Here is a 22084-nt window from a genome sequence, read left to right on the forward strand (position 1 = left end):
GACAGACTACCACAGACCAAAGAATCTATTCATCCGAGCGGAATGGAGCCAGCGAGTAATCAGGGCGGCTTCAGGGGTGTGGGTGAGGGGTCAGATATATCACTGAAAAGCCCATTCCAGCTTGGGCCAAGATTTGTGAGCGCTGTGTGCCTGAAGCTCCCTGCACAGCTCGAAGGCAGACAGCTCAGCTAATCAGAGGCTTTTTTGCCCGCAATTGCTCACTGGTTTTATACCCTTGGGGATGGCGTCAGGGGAACACCTGGAGGTTTAGTTTATTTTCCGTGTCTTGTGTCTTGTGGGCCTCTCTCATTCCTTCAGAAAGGAATGTTTCAGTGTAGAGGAAAGAGCACTACAAAGCCTCGAAGTGCTATTGGAGAAGAAAATCCAGAGGCAGGAGGGTTAGTTAAGGGGGCCCACATCACCTCTGACTGTGGGCGGGGACTCTAGCGAAGCTCTCCAATGAAATGAACGGGCGGGGTGGTGGCTCCAAGACTGAGCAGAGCAGACTCAAGTTTCTTTTATCTGGAATGCTCTCAGAGCCAAGTGTTTGAGATCTGGAGGGATTTGCATACCCACAGACCGTCATCAGGTGAATGAGACCCAAGTCTAAAACGGAAACATATCTGTATTCTGTATCCCCTTTGAGGCCCATAACCTGGAGGTAATTTTATACAATATTTTTATCTGCAGTTTGATCAAAGCTCGACACACAAGGTCAGGGGTGAAATTTTTTACTTGTTGCATAACATTAGTGCTCAAAACACTTTGGATTTTGCAACATTTTGGATGTCAGAGTTTTCGAAGAGGGAGGCTTAACCTGTCAAGACTTTAGGGAGACTACAGAGCAGTTCCGGGAAGGTGCAGGGGAGGGTACACTGGGAAAGCGAGCGTCTTCTTTGTTCAGTGAGTCTTCAGATTTAGACCGTCATGGAGGGGACCCTCAGTGTAGGTTTAATGAAAGGCCAATGGGGGTTGGGGATGGAGTCTATGTGGAGAGGACACGCTTAGCTTAAGTATAGCCATGGGTTTACTCCCCTGTACCAGGGGAGGGAGAGGGAGAGAGAGAGGGAGAGGGAGAAGGAGAGGGAGAGGGAGAGGGAGAGGGAGAGGGAGAGGGAGAGGGAGAGGGAGAGGGAGAGGGAGAGGGAGAGGGAGAGAGAGAGAGAGAGAGAGAGAGAGAGAGAGAGAGAGAGAGAGAGAGAGAATGATGGAAGGGATGGAGGGAGGGAGGAAGGGAGGGAGGGAGGGAGGGAGGGAGGGAGGGGAGGATGCATCAAGGGAGGGAAGGAGGGAGAGAGGACCAAAGTGTTCTTTGCTGGATGTGATTTGAGGACCTCTTGGTATACAGAACAAAGAAGCAATTTGGGCAGATTTTAAGATGTGTGCGACTAGGGGCAGAGTGAGCAGCTAAGAGAGGCCCAGCCTGCGGCTCTCACTTCTCAGGGGACTTGAGACCAGAGAGTTCTTTGAATCAACTTTTATTGGTTACAACCATCTGCACCACACCACTGAGGCGGTCCTGGCTCCTTACAGACAGCAGAGAGCCCTTTCTCTTCCTGGTGACGGCACCACATGGGGCTGAACACACTTTTTGCTCTGGAACACCCGGTTTTCCTTTGTGAACGTGGTAAAGTTGTGCGTGAAGAGTGAAACCAAGTGTTCAGAATGCTGTGGCAATAGATGCCAAAGCACCTTGAGTCCAATAAACTCTTGTTCCAATAGTGACAGTCACCTGGCATTTCGGTGACTCTTGCCACATAGCTGTCAGCAAGGGAAGACGCAAAGGTTATTAATGTTGCAAGGAGCGAGCCTTGGGGTTTTAGACAACATATTCTGTGTCAAAGGCTTTGGGGAGAATGACGCACTGACAAGTTCCAAGAGATCTTGGGTCCCATCTGTACCTTCTCCACTGGCACCATGGAGGGTCTGGGTCCAGAGATCTCAATGAGAGGTGTAGAGACCACCACCCAACTGTCATGGCTTCCTCTGCAGAGCTAGTGTAAGCTCATGGTACAGAAATGCCTATGGCCACAGCTTAACTCAAGCCATTCTTGCTAGGCTTCATACAGCAGGACTCAAAGTCAGGAAGCCACAACAAATGACTGGGTCAGCTGGACCCTGTCCTTATCTGTTAGATAATCAGTCACAGGCACAAGGGGTCTAGGGCTTATCCGAGGAACATGTAGGTAACATTTGAAGCAATAGCCAAATCTATTCTTCCCCACTGCATCAGCAGGCTTGCCATTCCATTTGGAAAGAAGACTGCAGATGTAAGGGAAATCAGATCCAGGCAGCAGCCTAAGGTTTGCCAGTGACTGGTATATGAGAGTTATAGAAGGTTTCATCCATATGCTGTAGACCCAGGAGATAGTCCCAGAGGTCCAGACCCCAGCCCAGATGACTTCCCATACTTGATGGAGTACAAGAGTTATTATGGAGGTCAGCAGCAGTGCCATAGCCCCCAAGAGGAGCTTCTGTGCCCTGTTCCCATGGACAACGTGCTAGGCAGAAGAACCTCCATAAAGCTGATGGTTCTCAGAAGACAGGGGACTGACTAGTCTGGGAAGGCAAGGGGATCTCATAGGGAAAGCAGCACTGTGCAATGAATGTACACAGAAAGGCCTTGAGCTGGCTCCCAGACTGCAGCCGAATGATTTTATGTCTAAGGATGGAGAGAGGAGAAAGGAAAAGGAGAGAGAAAGAGAGAGACAGTGACTGGGGATGGGGAAGAGGAGGAGGACAAAGAGGAAGAGGAAAAGAAGAAGTTTGACCTAGAATAATCTCCACAGATTAATTTTTTGAATATTTGGTCCCAAGTTGGTGGAACAGTTTGGGAAGGATTAAGAGGTTTGGCCTTGCTTTTCCAGCGGTGACGATCTCCATACGAGAAAAGGCATCTCACAAAGGATCTCCGTCATCCCTCTCCAGAAGAGGAGAAAAGGAAACACAAAAAAAGTGCATGGTGTAGAGCCCCAGTTCCTACTTCATGGATGTGAAATGCCCCGGATGCTATAAAATTACCACGGTCTTTAGTCATGCACAAACGATAGTCTTGCATGTTGGCTGTTCCGCTGTACTGTCAGCCTACAGGTGGAAAAGCAAGGCTGACAGAAGGATGCTCCTTCAGGAGGAAGCAGCACTGAAAGTCCCCAATTCTAGAGCGGGAACCTTCCCAACAAACACATTTTGGATTTAAAAAATAAAAAAAGGTTTGGCCTTATTGGAGGATGTGTGTCACCAGCGAGCTTCCAAAAGCCCACCCACTCCCAGTTAGCTCTCCCTGTCTTGTGCTTATTGATCAAAATATAGGCTCCCAGCCAGGCATTATGCCTCACATCTTTAATCCCAGGACTCTGGAAGCAGAGGCAGGAAGATCTCTGTGAGGCCACCGTGGTCTACGTAGTGACCTCTAGAACAGCTGGGACTACATAGAGAGACCCTGACTCAAAAACTAAAACAAATAACTGTATAAGCTCACAGACACTGCTCTAGTTCCATGCCTGCCTGCCTGCCTGCCTGCCTGCCTGCCTGCTGCTTTGTTCCTTTCTGTGGTGGTCATAGACTGTAACTAACCCTCTGAAATGGCAAGTCTCAGTAAACTCTTCCTTCTCTACCTTGGTCATGATGTCTTATCATAGACTAAAACACACACACACACACACACACACACACACACACACACACACACGGAGAGGGGGGCACATGGGAACATCTTCCTTAATGCCCTGAAAGAGCTTCTGCTCCTGGCTTCTGCTATCTAGGCTCACTTCCACACCTGCTGGCCTTACCTCCAACAATAGTGAGGAGCAGGAGGAGGCCTCTGATGACCTTGTAAAGAGCTAAGGAAGGTGCACGTGGTGTCCCTGTGCTTTGGGTTTAGATCGAGGGCAGAACCTGACACCTGGTTCCAGAGAACTGAGCTGCCCTGGGATTTTGAGAAGGCTCTGGGCTGCAGTTTTAGGCCGGCCCTCCAGTGGATGACAAATCAGTCCACTTTGTGCCTCTGTGACTCTTTTAACTCTCCCTCGTTGTGTCCAATGTTATTCTACCACAACTATATCTTAGGCTTTGTCTGCACTGAGCGAAACACGGCGTAGAAAGTGAAGTCTATTTCATCACGGTTTCTTAGGGATCGGGGAGTGAGGCAGCAAACCGACCAGTCCGCCCTGCTTCATCCTCTCTTGCCTCAGGCCCGCAAAGGAGTCAATACTGAGATGTGAAGACCTGGGCAAAAAGGTCCAGTTGCTCAAACACACGGGGAGTCTCCTAGAAGGGCAAGGAAAATGAATGTGCATAGCTTAGGGATCCAACAATCCAGATGTTTGGGCATTAGATACCAAGATAGTCCAGGGTGACTTCCAACTTCTAAAGGACGGACTACCATAGGCAGCATACATCAGGCATCATATTGGGACCATGATAGGAGCGAGGTAGAGCAGGGCTGAATGTGTAAGTGGTCAGAGGTCATTATGAGCAAAAATGGAGCAGCCAAGGTGTCTGCAAAGAGCTGGAGCCATTGGGAATTAACAACACTGTATGTTCTTAGTAAATGCTCACCCACCTGAGGCATAACTGAGACATGGCTGTGTAATAAAACACGCCTAATTAGTTTCTGAAGGGCTAGCGTGTCTTCCGGAAGACAGCGAATTTAGAATGGTAAATTGTCTTACGTGACAGTGTAATGACAGTCAACCCATATGCCACTTTTACAGTCACCTGCTTTAAAAACACTTGCTCTAATAAAATATATTATGCAACGTCTTAGCTGTCAAGTGTTGATAGCAGAAAGGGGCCCCTGTACATGAAGACATTGGGAGACTGCAGAGAGAGGGGCCCTGTGCATGAAGACATTGGGAGACAGCATGCAAAAGAGCCATTCTCCGGTACCTTGAGCCCCAGCCAATGTATGTTCGCCCTTAAAAACCCTTCCCACTCTCCAAGACGTATATAGCCCTTATTCATCCCAAATAAAGTGCACAAGCTGTTTCACTAAATATCCCCTAAGAGAGCTGTTTCATCTAAAAGAGCTGTAACACTGAAGTCCTCGGAGAAGGCTTCCTCCTCCCCACTTCATCCTTTCCCGCCTGGTATGCCTTGGTGCCTGGACACCCTGAGGGAGAAAGCGGACCTCCTCAGAACCCAACTGGCTTCTACAGGAGCCTGCACTCTAGTGCACACGACCCCTGCAAACACATAATTAAAAACAATGAAAAGATGTTTTGAACTATAAATAAGAAAGTGAAGACATTTTTCAGGGCTAGGAATTGTGGCTGTACGGTTGACTTACTTGCTAGCTCGTATGTACACAACTCCGGATTTGACCCGGCACTGTAAATAAATAAAGGAAGGAAGTTGGGGGAGGTGGAGGTCTTCTTGAGGCCGTTTTAACCTGCCCATCATTGCTGAGAGTTTCTTCGCAGTAGAGGAAGTCCATAAAAAAAATGGGGAATTCGGCTTTCACTTGGACTATGAAATCTCAGTACACATAGTTCAGAATCTTTTTTTAAAGCATCACCAACAGCTCTGAGAAATGGGCAGAGAAACAGAGAAGTGTCTCTATGAACCAGGAATACCATGGAAGAAACCCAAAAGGCAGGAGAGCCTAGAAGGAGTGCTCAGCCTGAGACTAAGACGAGACCAGTGCCCCTGGGACCAGCTTCTCCCCTGGAGCAGCCGCAGCTTTGCCTGCCTTTGTAAAGTAGCTTTAGTCGCTCCTGGACAGCAAGGAAAATATATTGCCTGATTTGGTCCCAAGTGGGTTTTGAGTTTCCTCAGCAGGCTGTACTTGACGTGTGGAAGTGCTCAAATCTTAAGTGCGCTCACTGCCCACCCTGTCAGAGAGATGCTCACACTCACTCTCCACCAAGGAGAAATGAGACCAACCAGCATCCAAAAGCCTCCAGCGTGCTTCCTGCTAAACCACAGCGGGGCTTAGCCTCCAGAATGGAGCCCTGAAACACACATTCTCCCGTATCAGACTTCCCTCAGTCAGCACCCAGTGTTGTCATAGCCACAAACTGGGAAGGATCCGAACAACAGAAATAACAAACAAGCAAATGGCTATCCAGACAGAGCGTGGGACACAGCATAGCAACCCAAATAAACCCAAATAAACGACCTGTCATCTCCCGCAGAAGAGCAGGTAAAGTCCACAAACCTCAGGGCTGAGTGGAGAAAAAGACAAAAACGAAGCACAACCAAGCTGTGTGGCTAGAAATCAGGGCTGTGACTCCCTTCTCGGGTACAGGGATCAGCAACGCCACAGAGGTCCCTGGTATCTTATATCACAGTCACTGCAATGAGCGGATAGCAGTTAGAGCCTGGGGATGGGTTTAGAGGCTGGTAATAGAACTGGGGTCAGGACTTTACACTTTCTTGGCTACTAAGGAGGCGGAACGTTTATTATCTATTGACTGTGTCTCCTTTTCATGGAGTGTGCATTTGGTTTTCCTGTTGTTCACACACACATACATACACACACACGCATACATAAACGCACACACATGCACACACACATACACACATACACACACATATGCACACGTACATGCACACACACATACACACACGCACACACGCACATACACACAGATGCACACATACATGCACACACACATACACACATACACACACATATGCACACGTACATGCACACAAACACATACACACACGCACACACGCACATACACACACACAGATGCACACATACATGCACACACACATACACACACGCACACATGCACATACACACATACACACAGATGCACACATACATGCACACACACACATACACACATACATACACACACGCACACATACATACACACATACACACACATATGCACACGTACATGCACACACACATACACACACATACACACATACATACACACACGCACACATACATATGCACACGTACATGCACACACACATACATACACACATACACACACATATGCACACGTACATGCACACACACATACACACACACACACTCACACACACCCATGGGGCTATATTTTTATTGTTTTCATGATTTGGGAAAGAAGTTCAGAATTAGACTTTCAAGTGGTACACACCATGATGGTGGACGGAACCCAGCTCGGGTTGCTGAGCCATCTCTGCCGCTCCCGCTGAAGACATTTCTGTCTTTTCTTGCTCATTGCTCTGCCTTCGTATGTTCTGGATGCAATTCCTCTCTTGTACTTATGGCTATACCCCTCTGATAATTCCACAGTAGTGTGTGTGTGTGTGTGTGTGTGTGTGTGTGTGTGCACATGTTCATATGGGTGTGTGCACCTGTATGTGCTGGTACACAGGCTGGAAGTTGATGTTAGATGTCTTTCTTCATTGTTCTCTACCATATCTCCCAAGACAAGGTTTCTCATTGAACCTGGAGCTCACCCATTTGGCTAGACTAGTAAGACTAGTACTAGACTAGTACCAGCTAGACTAGTACCAGCAAGACTGGTACTAGTATTGTGGATCTCCCTATCTCTGCCTTCCAGGGCTGGAAGTACAGACACAATCATACTTGGCTTTTCACGCGGGTGCCAGGTATTTGGAGCTCAGTCCTTGTGTTTGTGTGGCAAGAGCTTTAATGGCTGAGTCGCCCCCACCCCTCACCACTCTAGCGATTGCTGCTCCTTTCTCAATATTACCGGTTTGGAATTGAGGCATCGTTCACAGTTTATTTTGGTTTATTTACAGGAGTTCTGTATGAATCACTAACCCAGAACCTATCATTCACTTCAGAGAGAAAATCATACCTTTAACTGCCAACACTCATTTCTTTTGGCTGCTCCACCCCTGTCAACCACGGATCTAATTTTTAATCGTTGTGGATTTGCCAATTCTGGACACGTCTATAAACCATACATACACTACACCATCTTTTGTGCCCCACTTCTATTACTTCATGAATAAAATATTCTCAAAAATTCTCTTCGTGTCAAACTTCATCCCCGTTCTAGAGATGAATACGTTTGATTACCAATTCATCCATTGATGAGCGTCTCACTTCGTTCTGCCTTTCTCCTGTTATAAATAATGGTGTAGTGAGCAGTGATGACTATGGTTTTGTGTAGTGAACGTTTCTACTGCTTGTGGATTTATATCTGAGAGTGGAGCTATTCTATGTCAACTCTTTAACTTTCAAAGAAGTGGCCAAGCCAGGTGGTGGTGACCCACACCTTTAATCCCAGCACTTGAAGGCAGAGGCAGGCAGATTTCTGAGTTTAAGGCCAACCCGGTCTACAGAGTGAGTTCCAGGACAGGGTGGGCTATACAGAGAAACCCTGTCTCAAACAACAGCAACCAAAGAGTGGCCACACTGCCCTCCAAGATGGCTGCCACATTTGACATTCCCACTAACAAGATACAATTGTTCCAGCTTCTCCTGTCTTTGCCCACACTTGCAACTGGCTTTTAGAAGGTGTGGCCATCCTAGAAGACACAGATGCCTTTTTTGTTGTTTTTATTTACAGTTTTCTAATTTGTGATGTCTAATGTCTTCTGCTAGTGCTTATTGGCCATTTCATTTCTTCTTTGAGGAAATATCTGTTGAGATTCTTTGTTTTTATTAAATTGGGCTGCTTGTTTTTTTCTGTTGAGTTGCAAGGTTTGTACATTCCAGACCCAAGTTCCTTATCGCATCCAGGATCAGACATATTTTCTCCCACTCTGTGGTTTCTCGTTTTTTCTTTGTTGAGAGTATTCATTGGAACATAAAAGGTTCTAATGTATTCCAATCTATTCTTAGAGTAGTTTGAGTTATTCTTTAATCATGCCCACCCCTAATCTCCCTTCTAGTCCACCCAGACACCCCAACATGTCCCCCACCCACCTTCATGTCTTTTTTTGGTGGGAGGGGGGAGAATAGGGAACAGGGTTCCTTTGTGCAGCCCTATAGGCTGTACTGTAATTTGCTCTGTATAGTAGGTTGGCTTTGAACTCAGAGATCTGCCTGCCTCTGTCTTCCAAGTGCTGAGGTTAAAGGCCATGCCCTCTTTTTTATTCCTTGTAACCCACTGAGTCCATTAGCACTGCCTGTGGGAGTGCTGACGGATCTTGTTATCTGACCTTGTGTAGGTGGCAATAGTCCCTGTGGGTTCATGAATACAACAGTCTCATCACGGACGGCAGAAGTTAGTATCCCACACATTCTTGCACCTCCCATCCACTCTTCCAAGACGTTCCCCAAGCCTTATGAGAGCTAACACGGATGTTCCATTTAGAATCGAGCACTCAAAGTCACTTCCTCTCAGCACAGGGACAACTGTGAGTCTTTGAGTTCTGTCTCCTGCAGAAAGCTTCTCTGGCAGAGGCTGAGCTCGGTGCTAATCTAGGGGTGTGAGCATCAATCAATACTCAGGAGATGTTTGACAACATGTCCACTTAGCAAGACAATGTGAGGTTCCTTCCCTTCTAGGGCCTATGACCTCCTGAATCAGGTGCTAGGTTTTAATGTTAATGAAATCTAACATTTGCTTATTTGTGTTTTTAGCATCATAACAAAGAAATCATGGCTATGATTTTTAGGTTTTATATATTTTTTAATTTATTCATTTTACGTACATGAGTACACTGTCACTGTCTTCAGACACACCAGATGAGGGCATCGGATCCCATTACAGATGGTTGTGAGCCACCATGTGGTTGTTGGGAATCGAACTCAGGACCTTTGGAAGAGCAGTTAGTGCTCTTCACTGCTGAGCCATCTCTCCAGCCCTAGGTTTTATATTTTAAGGGCTTTGTTTTAGCTTTATGATCCATTTTCAGTTTGTTTATGGTATAATGTAAGGTAAGTGTGATGGTTAAAGTTGTCAACTTGACTGCACACAGTATGGCCTAGGAGACCCACGAGCGTGTTTTCAGGGAGACTTGACTGCAATACAAAGCCTGGGGCCAATAAAAGGGAGAGAGGGAGAGGTCTGGCACCCACGTTTCTCTGCTCTGGTGGACCTCATGCTTTCCTGGCTATAATGACTGTTAGCCAAAATAAGCTCTCCCCGTTTTGCAGCGCTTGCCCTGGTGTTTTGTCATAGCCATGATTGACGTAACTAGCATAGTAGGGATCTAATCTTGTTCCTTGCATGTGGGTTCCAGAATTATTTTGGAAAGGACCCTTCTTTCCCACCATTTCCCCCCCTGGTCAACCTTGTGCAAAAAGAAGGATCAGCTATAAATAGATGTCTTTTTCCTGCTTCTGAATTCCATTCACTCAACACACACAGCCACCCTACATCAGAGTGGCCAAGGTATTGCTATAGTTTTGCTGTAAGCTTCGAGATGAAGAACTAAATCTTTCAGCTTTATTTTTCCCCCAAAAAATCTTTCTGACTATCCCGTCTCAAAACAAAATTCCACATGAATTTCCATATTTTTAACTTCTGAAAAAGAACATTGAGCAATTTGGAGACTACTGCGTCTTAACGATATGAGATGTTTTGGTCCACGGGAAGTTGCTTTCCACGCCATCTTTCTTTACATGCCCTTTAGCATAGTTGTCAGGACGTTGACGTTTTCATGATACAAGGCTTGCCCTTCTCTCGTTTAATTTGCTCCTAAGTGTCACCCTGGGATGCCGACAGTCAAGCAGTGGCCTTAATGTCATTTTCGGATCCATTAGCATTAGTATGTAGAAGTACAACTGGATTTTTGTTCATTGATCTCGCATCCTGGGAAGCTATTGAGTCAGTACTCCAGTGTGACATTCTGTGATAGATTCCTTCAGATCTTCTCTGTCAACACCATGTCCCTGCAATTTCACTTTCTTGCCTGCTGGTCCTGCTGGCTGCAGACATCAGAACAACACTGAGCAGAAATAGAAAGACCCGACATTCTCTTCTTTCTGATCTTCGGGGAATCTTTTGGCTTCTGTCATCTTCACCATTAGGTCTTTCTTAAGTTTGACATAACTTTTGGATTTCTATGTGTCCTCTATTGGATTAATGAGAATCTCTTTTTATTGCTAGTTTGTTGAGTTTCTGTGTCTCGGTCTCTCTCTCCACCTGTCTCTCTCTCTCTCTGTCTCTGTGTCTTTCTCTGTCTCTGTCTCTCTCTGCCTCTGTATCTGTCTCTCTCTCTGTCTCTCTGTCTCTCCCTCTGTATCTCTCTCTGTGTCTTTCTCTGTCTCCGTCTCTCTCTGCCTCTGTCTCTCTCTGCCTCTGTCTCTCTCTGTCTCTGTCTCTGTCTCTGTCTCTCTCTCTCTCTCTCTCTCTCTCTCTCTGGTTTCTTTCTTTTATGAAAAGATGATGGATTTTGTTAAGTGATTTTCCAGAACTATTGAGATAATTATGTTGGCTCCTCCCATTAATAGGATGTTTTATGCAAGGTTGGATAGATGTCTCAATGGCTAAGGGTACTGGCTTCTCTTCTAGAAAACCACCCAGCACACATACATGGCAGCTTACAGCTGTTTGTAACTCCAGTTCTAGGGGACTCAATGCCCTTTTCTGGCCTCTAACAGAATCAGGAGTATATGATACATGTGCATGTGCACACACACACACAGAGAGAGAGAGAGAGAGAGAGAATAGTCATACTGATATACACAAAGTAAAAATGAACAAATCTTTTTTTTTATTAACTTGAGTATTTCTTATTTACATTTTGAGTGTTATTCCCTTTCCAGGTTTCCGGGCCAACATCCCCCTAACCCCTCCCCCCTTCTTTATAGGTGTTCCCCTCCCCATCCTCCCCCCATTGCTACCCTCCCCCAACAATCACGTTCACTAGGGGTTCAGTCTTAGCAGGACCCAGGGCTTCCCCTTCCACTGGTGCTCTTACTAGGATATTCATTGCTACCTATGGGGTCAGAGTCCAGGGTCAGTCCATGTATAGTCTTTAGGTAGTGGCTTAGTCCCTGGAAGCTCTGGTTGCTTGGCATTGTTGTACATATGGGGTCTCGAGCCCCTTCAAGCTCTTCCAGTTCTTTCTCTGATTCCTTCAACGGGGGTCCTATTCTCAGTTCAGTGGTTTGCTGCTGGCATTCGCCTCTGTATTTGCTGTATTCTGGCTGTGTCTCTCAGGAGCGATCTACATCTGGCTCCTGTCGGTCTGCACTTCTTTGCTTCATCCATATTGTCTAATTGGGTGGCTGTATATGTATGGGCCACATGTGGGGCAGGCTCTGAATGGGTGTTCCTTCTGTCTCTGTTTTAATTTTTGCCTCTTTATTCCCTGCCAAGGGTATTCTTGTTCCCCTTTTAAAGAAGGAGTGAAGCATTCACATTTTGATCATCCGTCTTCAGTTTCATGTATTCTATGCATCTAGGATAATTCAAGCATTTGGGCTAATAGCCACTTATCAATGAGTGCATACCATGTGTGTTTTTCTGTGATTGGGTTACCTCACTCAGGATGATATTTAAAATGAACAAATCTTTAAAAATATGGTTATATATAACCATTCATATATTGGTTCTCTAAGTGCAGAACCAACTAACTGAGTTTTGACAGGCAAAAAAAAACTTTTTAAAAAAGATAAGTGTGTGTGTGTGTGTGTGTGTGTGTGTGTGTGTGTGTGTGCTGTACCATGTGAACATAGTGTCCACAGAGGCCAGAAGAGGGTGTTGGATTCCCTAGAACTAGAGAACAGGGAACTGAACCTGGGTCCTCTACGAAAATAGCAAATGTTCTTAAATTACTGAGCCATATCTCTGGCTCCAAGAAAATTTTAATTTTAATATAGGTCAGTTTATCAATATTTTACTTTAGAGATTTTGGGCTTGTATTCTGATTATTAAATAGTTGCTTATTTCAAGATCACAAAGATGTTCTGTGTTGTCTGTGACTTATCTTCTTGTTTGAGCTTTCATATCTATATCCACATGAATCTGGGTTCAACTTTCATATGAACTGTTTATGGAGGCAAACGTCACTTTTGTCCACACTGATTTTGAATTGACCCAGCGCTGCTTATTGAAAAGGTTTGCTGACAGCCAACAGCTTCCTAATTGGACTTAGGGTTCCATCAACAGGAGGGAAACCACGTCTGATAATGGAAACCTAGCCAACGACCCAGAGCTAGTGAGGGCAAGGGCCTTAGAAAATAAGCTGCCATCGTCCGTTTGCTAGGTTGGCATAACCTACATCTGAAGTTTTACCTTTCTGCCCTTATCTACGGTGAGTAGAGCTACCGCCTCTCATCAAAGAAGCCTCTCTTTAGAGCAAACCGAGAACATCCCAGAAAACCACAACTGGTTTCAATGTAGAGAGCAACAGATTTGGGGAGGGGACATAACCCCAGTTGTATACATCTATATCACAGCTCCCAATTCTTTAGCATCATAGAAGAGGGATCATAAAGACCTCAAGGGCCAAAATACTAGGAAGTCTGCTGTCAGTCAGCCTCTCACAGGCATGGCTGCATATGCAAGACAGGAACAGCGCAGTATGGGTGGAAAGTTAATGTGGAAGGGGCAACTTTCATGGGGTCCCACCCTAGACAAAGAACTACAGACAACTAATGAGTACTGGGAGACCATAGCCACACAAACAACAACAAAAAGACTCAGCAGATTATATTTATATATGTATTTATGTATTTGTGTACAAACACACACACACACACACACACACACACACGAAACTAATAAAGCGACTATTAACTCCAGAGTGGAGAACCATGAGAGGGATTTGAAGGGAGATAGCTGGGAGGTGCTGGAGGGAGGAAAGGGGAGGGAGAGATGTAATTCTATTTCATTTAAATTTTGTTTTGTTTTGCGTTGTTTTTTTTTTTGTTGTTGTTGTTGTAGCCCTGTGTAGCCCTGGATAGTCTGGAACTCACTCTCTAGAACAGGCTGGCCTTGAACTCGCAGAGATCTACCTACCTTTGCCTCCTGAGTGCTGGCTGGGCTTAAAGACATGAGCCACCTTAAAAATAAACAAAAAATAGCTAGCTATCATGAGCCTTGAAGGGAGCCAGGAATCAAGCCGGCAAGCGGATGTCCTCCATGGTCAGGAGCTCCTCCAGGCTTCTCTGCCTCCAGTGACTTTTCTGACCTCCCTCAGTGATTAAATAAACCCGTCGCCCCTAAAGTTGCTTTAGGTCTCAGAGTTTTATCCCAGCAATAAAACGAACGTCTTCTCAGCGCTCGGCTTGCTGGACACTTGTCTAGATCCGCTTGTCTAGACTGCATTCTCTGGCTCATAGAGCATCTTTACAAAGCACGGTTCCCTTTCGTGTAAAACTCCGTCAGGGTCTGTGTGGCCACTTTTGGTGTTTTGTGTTTCCACACGTTTTACAACCGATTTGTGGATTTACACGCACAGTCTCCTAGAATTTTGACTACAGTGCATTGAGAGCCATTTAGGGGAGAAACAAGATTTTCACAACATTGACACAGCGGTAAGTTTCACCAGTGTGCGGTTTCTCAAAGATTTGTCTTTTCTGTGATTTTATTGAACAAGGACAAGTAAAGATAACAATAGATAGGACGATGACAATGACACCCAACGCAGTCGGGAATCATGGGATGCTTGTGCTCAGTTCTCTGGGGAATTTTTATTTTATTACATTGTAAAGTCAGCTGTTAAACTATCAAACATTAGAGGAGTTTCTTCTAGAAAATCAAGACATTTTGTTGCAGGTTATAAAAGCCACATTTGAACTGACGGGGAAGTGTGAAATGCCCTTGCATTGGAGGGATTAATAACCACAAGTGTCAGCGATTTCCAAAGGAATAAGAAACTTAATTTTTAATCAGAACATCAACAGGGTTTTCCTTGGGTCCTATAAAAGCATTTAGCATTTATGTCGAAGCAATTCTAAATATTTCCATTTCATGAGCAACATTTTGTGTGTGTGTGTGAAAAATACTGATATAGAGCAGTTGTGCCAGATGGTAAGACTCTGGAACAAGCGGACGTAACAGTGTGAAGAGCTGCGTGGCTTTGACACAGCAAGTTGGGGATTAGGAGAGCAAGAAGGATAAAAACCATTCCAGACCCATTCCGAGGTTTGTTGGTTGTGTTTCAAGACAGGGTCTCGTTCTGTAGCCCAGGCTGTCCTGGAACTCTCTTTGTAGAACAGGCTGGCCTCAGACTCAGACTTCCACTTGCTTCTTCCTCCAGAGTGCTGGGCGCAGGCTGCAAGCAACCATGCCCAGTCCGTTCTGAGGTAGAACACAGGAAAGATGACATTTCAGTTCATGGCAGAGAGACTGTTTAGTCAATGTTGTTACTGTAATTTGTCATTGACTTAAAAAAATAACATCAACCACGAGTAAACTCTTCAATGGATTGGCTCTGATATAAAACATTTAAAAAAAATAGAATGAAATCAGGAGAAAATTGACATATGCTCAAGATAAGGGGAGTGGGGATTGTGGGGTGCAATAAAAAAGCTACTGTGAGACTGTGGGGTGCGATGAAGAAAGGTTAGAATCTGTAAGGAAGAAATACAAATTTGTGGTTAAAAAGAAATTAAACATTAAATCAGCCTTTCCCACCACTGTTAAATGATGGACTATTGGCTCTTTGCAACTAGTGAATTAAAAATGGCACCCACTAGTGAACCGGGTGGTGCTGGGCAATGCACAGACTGACAGCCCAGCACTGCTAATAAACAGGTTAAAATGTAGCAAGATAACACTCTTCCCAAACAAGACTCTGTAGCAAGGTTAGAGCTGGTTATCTGAGAAACGCTGAGGTCTTCCCTTGGTCACAGAAACTTAGGTCTGTGAGAAAAGTTGACATTAGAGAAAGGCTGTGTCTAAGGGACACCCGTTTTATCTGCACACCAGAGCTCCCTCACCTCCCTTACGTTGTCACTGCCCTGCCCCCACTCCTTTTCACAGCTCAGGATTCCATTTGGGCTTTAACCAAAGTTGGATGTGGTGACTCCTGCCTGCAATCCTTTCATTCAGGAGACTGAGACAGGAGAAGGCTTACATACACACACATATGTGCACTCTACAGGACACGCACAGGTACGAACATAACTACAAAGTCTGCCATTTGTTGACCCTTACTGTCGATTTCAGAGACTTAATTATCAAGCCTAAAGGAAGTAGAAGGCAAGATTTACTATCCTGTGGGGAAATGTGCCGATCGGCCTGCTAGGGAAATACAAGTTACACCAACAAACAGGTTCACATTCCTCACCAATCATTTTGAAAGGTTTAAATTGCTCGATGAGCCCAGTACATAGAAGAGACGGAGGGGGGCTTGCTTTGGCTGAAGGAAGCTCACAGTACTGGCTTCAGGGTCAGATGTGTGGAATTTAATCCAGGCAATGTACTGGCAGAGGCCAGACTTCAAGGGACGTGTGCCCACGGTTTCTACACACCTGTTGGAAAGAAGTTAGAACTACCGTTTGCTTTATAGGATGTCCGTAACATTAGTTTCCAAACGTGGGCCAGAGAAATGGTTTGGTGTTAAAGGGGCCTGCCACCAAGTCTGATGACCCAAGTTCCATCCCTAGAACCCACATTGTGAATAAGAGAAATAATGTCCTCATGTTGTTCCCTGACTTCTACATACCTACCACAGCATGTGTGTGCATGCACATGTTACACACACACACACAAAATAAGTAAATGTAGTAAAAAAAATACACTTTAAAAAATTCAAGTGAAAGACTAGAGAGATGACCCAATAGTCAAGAGACCCTGTAGAATGCCTAGTCCCCAGAACCCATATTGGACTGCTCGAACTGCCTGCAGCCCCAGCGCAGGGGAACCTGATGCATCTTGCCTCCATGGGCACTTGCACTCTCGTGTGCAAACACACACAGATGTAATTTAAAAATAAAAATAAATCTTTTAAAAAAGCAAGTGAAAGGTAATGTTATAGAGTCCTAATAAATTCATCGAAGTGGAATTTATTGTGCAGTCAGGTCAGGTCCTAAGAAATTCATCTCATCTTGTGTGGTTTTCTTTCTCATCACTATGTTAAGATCCTCGGCTAAAGCAACGGAAGAGAGGGGAGATGTATTTCAATTCACACTTTAAGGGGTACAGTCTATCAGACAGCTGCCCATCAGTCCACGACTCCAGACTGGAGTGGTAGAAACCTGCAGCATGGTTTCCTTACCCCCCTGTAGGTCAAGAAGCCAGTGTGCTATACCTGTGTAGCTCTGCCCATATGGTTCTGGGTCCTATGCCAACGAGGCCTCTGGCTGCAAAAGTTCCAGAGCCTCCCTAAACTGTACCACGGTCTGAGGACTGAGTATTCAGCCACACAAGCAAGGGCGGGACAGGGGTCCACATTTTACAATCACACTATAACACACAGCGATTCTCATGGGACCTACACAATGATCCAGTAAGTCATAGGAACCAGTCACCAAAGGTCCCCACGGTATATGTGTTTAGGTAAAGTACATGTTTGACACTCCAAGAAGGTCAAACATCAAGTTTGTGTTTGCCACCTATCTAGCACTCTGTATTGGTCCCATTTTTAAAGATGAAATAAAAAGAAAAAAAGAAGGGAGGAAGGGAGGAAGGGAGGAAGGGAGGAAGGGAGGAAGGGAGGAAGGGAGGAAGGGAGGAAGGGAGGAAGGGAGGAAGGAAATCAAAACTATGCACGGTGATACACACCTATAATTCTAGCAATGAATGGGCGGTAGGGGGTCAGGTGGAAGCAAAAGTATCAGAAAATCAAGACCAGCCCGGACACATGAGATCTTGTCTGAAAATAAAAAGCGGGGGAGAGAGAAGGGAGAAGAAATCAGTACACACAGACTCTCCCAGAAACACAAGATACTGCCTGATGCTTTCTTTGTTTTAATCCAACTGCTTTGGTTGCAAAGATCGCAGCTCACAAGAATGACCCATTCCAATCCCCAGGAATTCCAACCTAATTGGTATGCGGGTGAAGCCTTGGCACCAGACTTTTACAAGCTCCCTGAGACGTTATAATGTGAAGCAAAGCCTAAGAATTATTGGCATAAATAACTTTGGTCTGAAGGCCAGTTTTGGCAAATAACCCCGAAAGCTGTTTTTGCAATTCCCTCTCTGGCCACTAGATGGTGGATTGTCCACACGCCAGCATTTCAATACCAGGTGTTTCCAGAGCTGTTTTGTGGGCAAGCAGGAAGCTAGGAAAGAGAGTTGATTCCAGATCAAGTGTTCTGCAGGCTTGGCTTCGCCGGAATCCTGTCGTTGGCTGACATCTTTATTGAGTTCTGAGGGGTACAGAAAGAGGAAATAGAAGGAACAAAACTATCAGATCTTTTTAACCCTGGCTTTTTCCTCAGTCAAAGCAAGGCAGTTCCTCACTTCTTCCTGGCCTAGGTCTTTTTCTTGGGTGCAAATTACAGCAAGGCATTCTTTATGGAAAAGCCACACCCTTTATTTGGAGTGAAGCTTTTTAGAAACCTTTTAATTAAAAGTAGCTAGTTCTCCTTACTGCAAACAGCCAAGAGGCACTGTGTGTGTATCACTGACTTTTGCTCATCCCGGAATCAAACTCAGGGCCTCTTGTAAGCTAAGTGAATTGCTCCACCACCGAGCAACCTGCCCAGCCTCAGAAGAGCACTATTTAAACCCTATTTATAGATTCACATTAGTGTGGGAGTAAATGGGGCGGGTAGGAGAAAATTGTGAAATCAAGAAGATTTCTGTCACCCTAACACACAAGAGTGTGATTTTTCCGGAAAACAAGTACCTCTGGGCTTAATTTTTCTCCCTTTGATCTGAAAATAAACACCAGCCTCCACACTTCTTGGTCGTGCACTGTTGGTTCATTAAAGAGCCATCTGCTGATTCTCTGTAAGAACTCAACATGCAGTGATTATGGGCAAAGTCCAGAGAAACGACTTCAAGACAATTTTTTTTGTAATAAAATTAGCTTTAAAACGAAGTGCAGTCACTGGATCAGCGTTTCTGCCATTTGGATTTTTTCCCCTCGAAATTCATAATATATTCATTTTGGCGGATTGTGTAATTTCAGTATTTCTGAAGTCGGAGCACTCCTGACTGATGCCGACGACGACATCTCCAAGTTGGAGATCAACAAGGAGGATGTGAGACAACCTTCATGGTCATCCGTTCACTCATTAGTCTGAACTTTAAGGCCCAGTGGACCTTTCTACCAAAATCCAATTAGGCAGGATTCTCCAGAGAAAGCAGAACCAGTGGGATGTGAATCAATTAATTGATTTCGAGGAATTGGATGATGGATCTATGGAGCCTGAGGAATCTATAACGCGCCGTAAGCGAACTGGAGATTCAAGAGGGCGTGGGCTCCGTCAGGAAATCCAGTGACGCTAAGTTTCAGCTTAGCTCCAGTCAGGAGACGACGGTTGGGTGATAAGTTAACGGCTTCTTGCTCAGTTCAAGTCACCAGCACACTGGATGGCAACCCTAGTAGCACTGTATATGCCACGGGGTTCCAGTTCCCTGGGACGTTAATAAGGACAACTGGGTACAGAAAGAAGTCCCAGGGTCAAATGAGTTCGGGAAGTCCTGGGTTAAGACCGTTAAATGAAAGCCTTTACCCAAATGCCTTCTCAGAGCCTCTGCATGCCTGTGTGCTTTGTGGCCACTCAGAGGAGGGTGATGCTTTGTGAAGCTCACCGAGCTCACCGTGTTGCTAGTGCTTCACTGCTGCAATAAGATGACTAATCAACAACTTAAGGAAGGACGAGTTCTCTCTGGCTCCTGGATCCAGTTTTAACTCACAGTTGGGTGGCTCTGTTGTTTTGGGGGGCCCATCACAGACAGAAATCTCACGGAAGCAAGGAGCGGTAGAAGGTGGTATCCAGGAAGCAGAGAGGAGCACGGAGAGCCACTCTCAGAAGATGTGTTCCCAGCACCCCACTTCCTGTGGCAGGCCCACCTTCCACAGTCTACCATTTCCTAATAAGTTATTAAAACTCTGAGTCTATGCGTGGGTGAAACCACTCAGTAGGTCACAGCCCTGAGGCTCTGCTTGTCTCCAGGCCCTTTGCAGACACAGCCAGACGAGTGAGCTACTAATCTCTCAGGTGTGTTTCAGGCTAGTCAAGACAGACTAACCATCACACTCGTGTGACACAATACCTCCTTCAACCTTCAGCTCCTCCTCTCCTGACAGTGGCCTTGCGGCTTTAGACCTTGTGGCTTTCTCGAGAACTTCTGGGCAGAGAAGTCTTTCACCCCATTCTGTACCTAGCCCCCAGCTTGGGACTGCGAAACAAACAGGGCCAAGTGATGTTTGAGGGTCTGTTAAAAGTACCGACAAACCACAGAGGGGAGTGCAACAGAGGACGTCGAGACTATACACATCAAGTCTGAGCAAGACTAGCTGAAGTCTGCCGCAGCCCACGCAGCCACTGCCTGAGGTCCACAAGACGCCAAACCAAGCTTTGAGGACCTCAGACCGGAACCTCAGCTTTCACTATCTGATGCCTCAGCGAGCAGAAGAGAGGCTCGTTTTTCCTAAGAGACAGAGTGAAGGCTGTGCCTGCCTTGGCCCTTGCTCCTCCTACGTGCAGGTGCACGTGCTTTCGAGACTCCTGTTTGCTACGGCCCTTCTGACTGCTTTGTGAGGGCAGCCCACAGGCAGTGGCCCTCCAGAGTTGAAGCAGAAGCACCTAGAAGACCAGCGGGTGAGACTGCCGGGGGCGGAGGGAGTGGGGGTTTGGACTGAATAGAAAGGAGAAAGCAAAGCCAGGGAGATGGCTCAATGGTTAAAGCGCTCCACGCATGCGTGTGCAGACCGGAGTCCAGATCCTCAGAAAGCTTTGAAAATACCTGGTGGGCGCGCTGGCCTGTTTGTCATCCCAGCCTCAGAAGAAGGATGCCAAGGATGCTCTGAGCCACTGGCCTATGGAGAGCAGCCTGATCTGGGAGCTGTCTGCTCCATTGGGAGCCCTTGCCTCAGTGAGTAGAGAGAATGGTTCCTGACATCAACCTCGGGTCTTCACTGTGCATGTGTACATGTCGACCCGCACAGGAGCAAGCACACACGGCACATGCACACAGGACACATGCACACACTGTGGGCGGAGGACAGAAGGAGAAGGAGAACGTGAGGTGATTGCCAGCATCCTCTCCCTTCCTCCCTCTCTAGTCAGGACACAATGTGACCAACCAGTTCCTAATGTTAGGACTGCCCCACCACAGAGGACTCTGCCAAAAGCAAAAGCCAGCCCTTCCACCTTCAGGATGAATGTTTATAACAGCAACAGACAAAACAAACAAAACGAAGAAAGAGGGGTTTTGGGTTTTGGGGTTTTTTTTGTTTTGTTTTTGTTTTTTGTTTGTTTGTTTTGGGTTTTTGCTCTCTTGCTTCTTACCTGGAAACCCTAGGTCGTTTTCTGGACAGAGCCTTCCAGTGGCCATGTTTAAATGGTCTGCAGTGGTGACTTGACTATACCATACCTTCTTACTGTCTCTGTGTCCTTCCTTAGCACCCTGACAGTGGCTTCAGGGATTACACACAAACTACTAGGATCAGGGGCTCTGGCTTGGGCATGATTAAGGCCCCATTAGTTTCTTCTACGGGCTCTCCTGTCTTGACTCCATCCCAGATGTGGAGAGCCTGGGGGAACATCCCCCTATACCATTTCTCTAAGGTCTCAAACAGGAAACCACAGTTCTTTATGTCAGTAACTTCTCTTTGTGACTCTATCATTCACACATTTGACCTTAGGGGAGATTGTAAGTCTCAGCCCATACCTGAGACTCTGCCAGGTACCATGTTTGTGCATGTGTGTGTGTACGTGAATTGTGTGTGTGTGTGCATGCATGTGCATGTATGTGTGAACGTGTAACGTGTACGTGAATTGTGTGTGTGTGCATTCATGTGCATGTATGTGTACACGTGTAACTTGTACGTGAATTGTGTGTGTGTGCATGCATGTGCATGTATGTGTGCACGTGTACTCCAGGTGAATGAGGTAGGCTTAGAACTTGCCTCTGTGAAGTTTTCAGTCTACAGGGAGACACACAAAGCAGAGAACAACTTGTGAGAACCCTCCCCAGGCCCCAAAGACCTGCTCTGCCAGTGAGCTTCGCTCCTCAAGGAGAATCCATAAAGGAGGCTGGAAAGTAGCCCCAGGTGCTATGAAGAACAGCAGGAGGGTTCTCCAGTCAGAGGAAGGAGAGTCCTCCACCCCCAACTGAATTCTGTGAGGAATGAAAAAGAACTA

The 22084-nt window shown here is 46.0% G+C and overlaps 1 pseudogene; it reads left to right on the top strand.

Moving 5' to 3' along the window:
* Positions 1–1306: 1306 nt before the first annotated feature.
* LOC134484898 (small ribosomal subunit protein eS27-like) lies at positions 1307–3610 on the top strand (annotated as a pseudogene).
* The last annotated feature ends 18474 nt before the right edge of the window (positions 3611–22084 follow it).

The sequence above is a fragment of the Rattus norvegicus genome, chromosome 1, assembly GCF_036323735.1.
Source record: "Rattus norvegicus strain BN/NHsdMcwi chromosome 1, GRCr8, whole genome shotgun sequence".
In the NCBI taxonomy this organism is placed as follows: domain Eukaryota; kingdom Metazoa; phylum Chordata; class Mammalia; order Rodentia; family Muridae; genus Rattus; species Rattus norvegicus.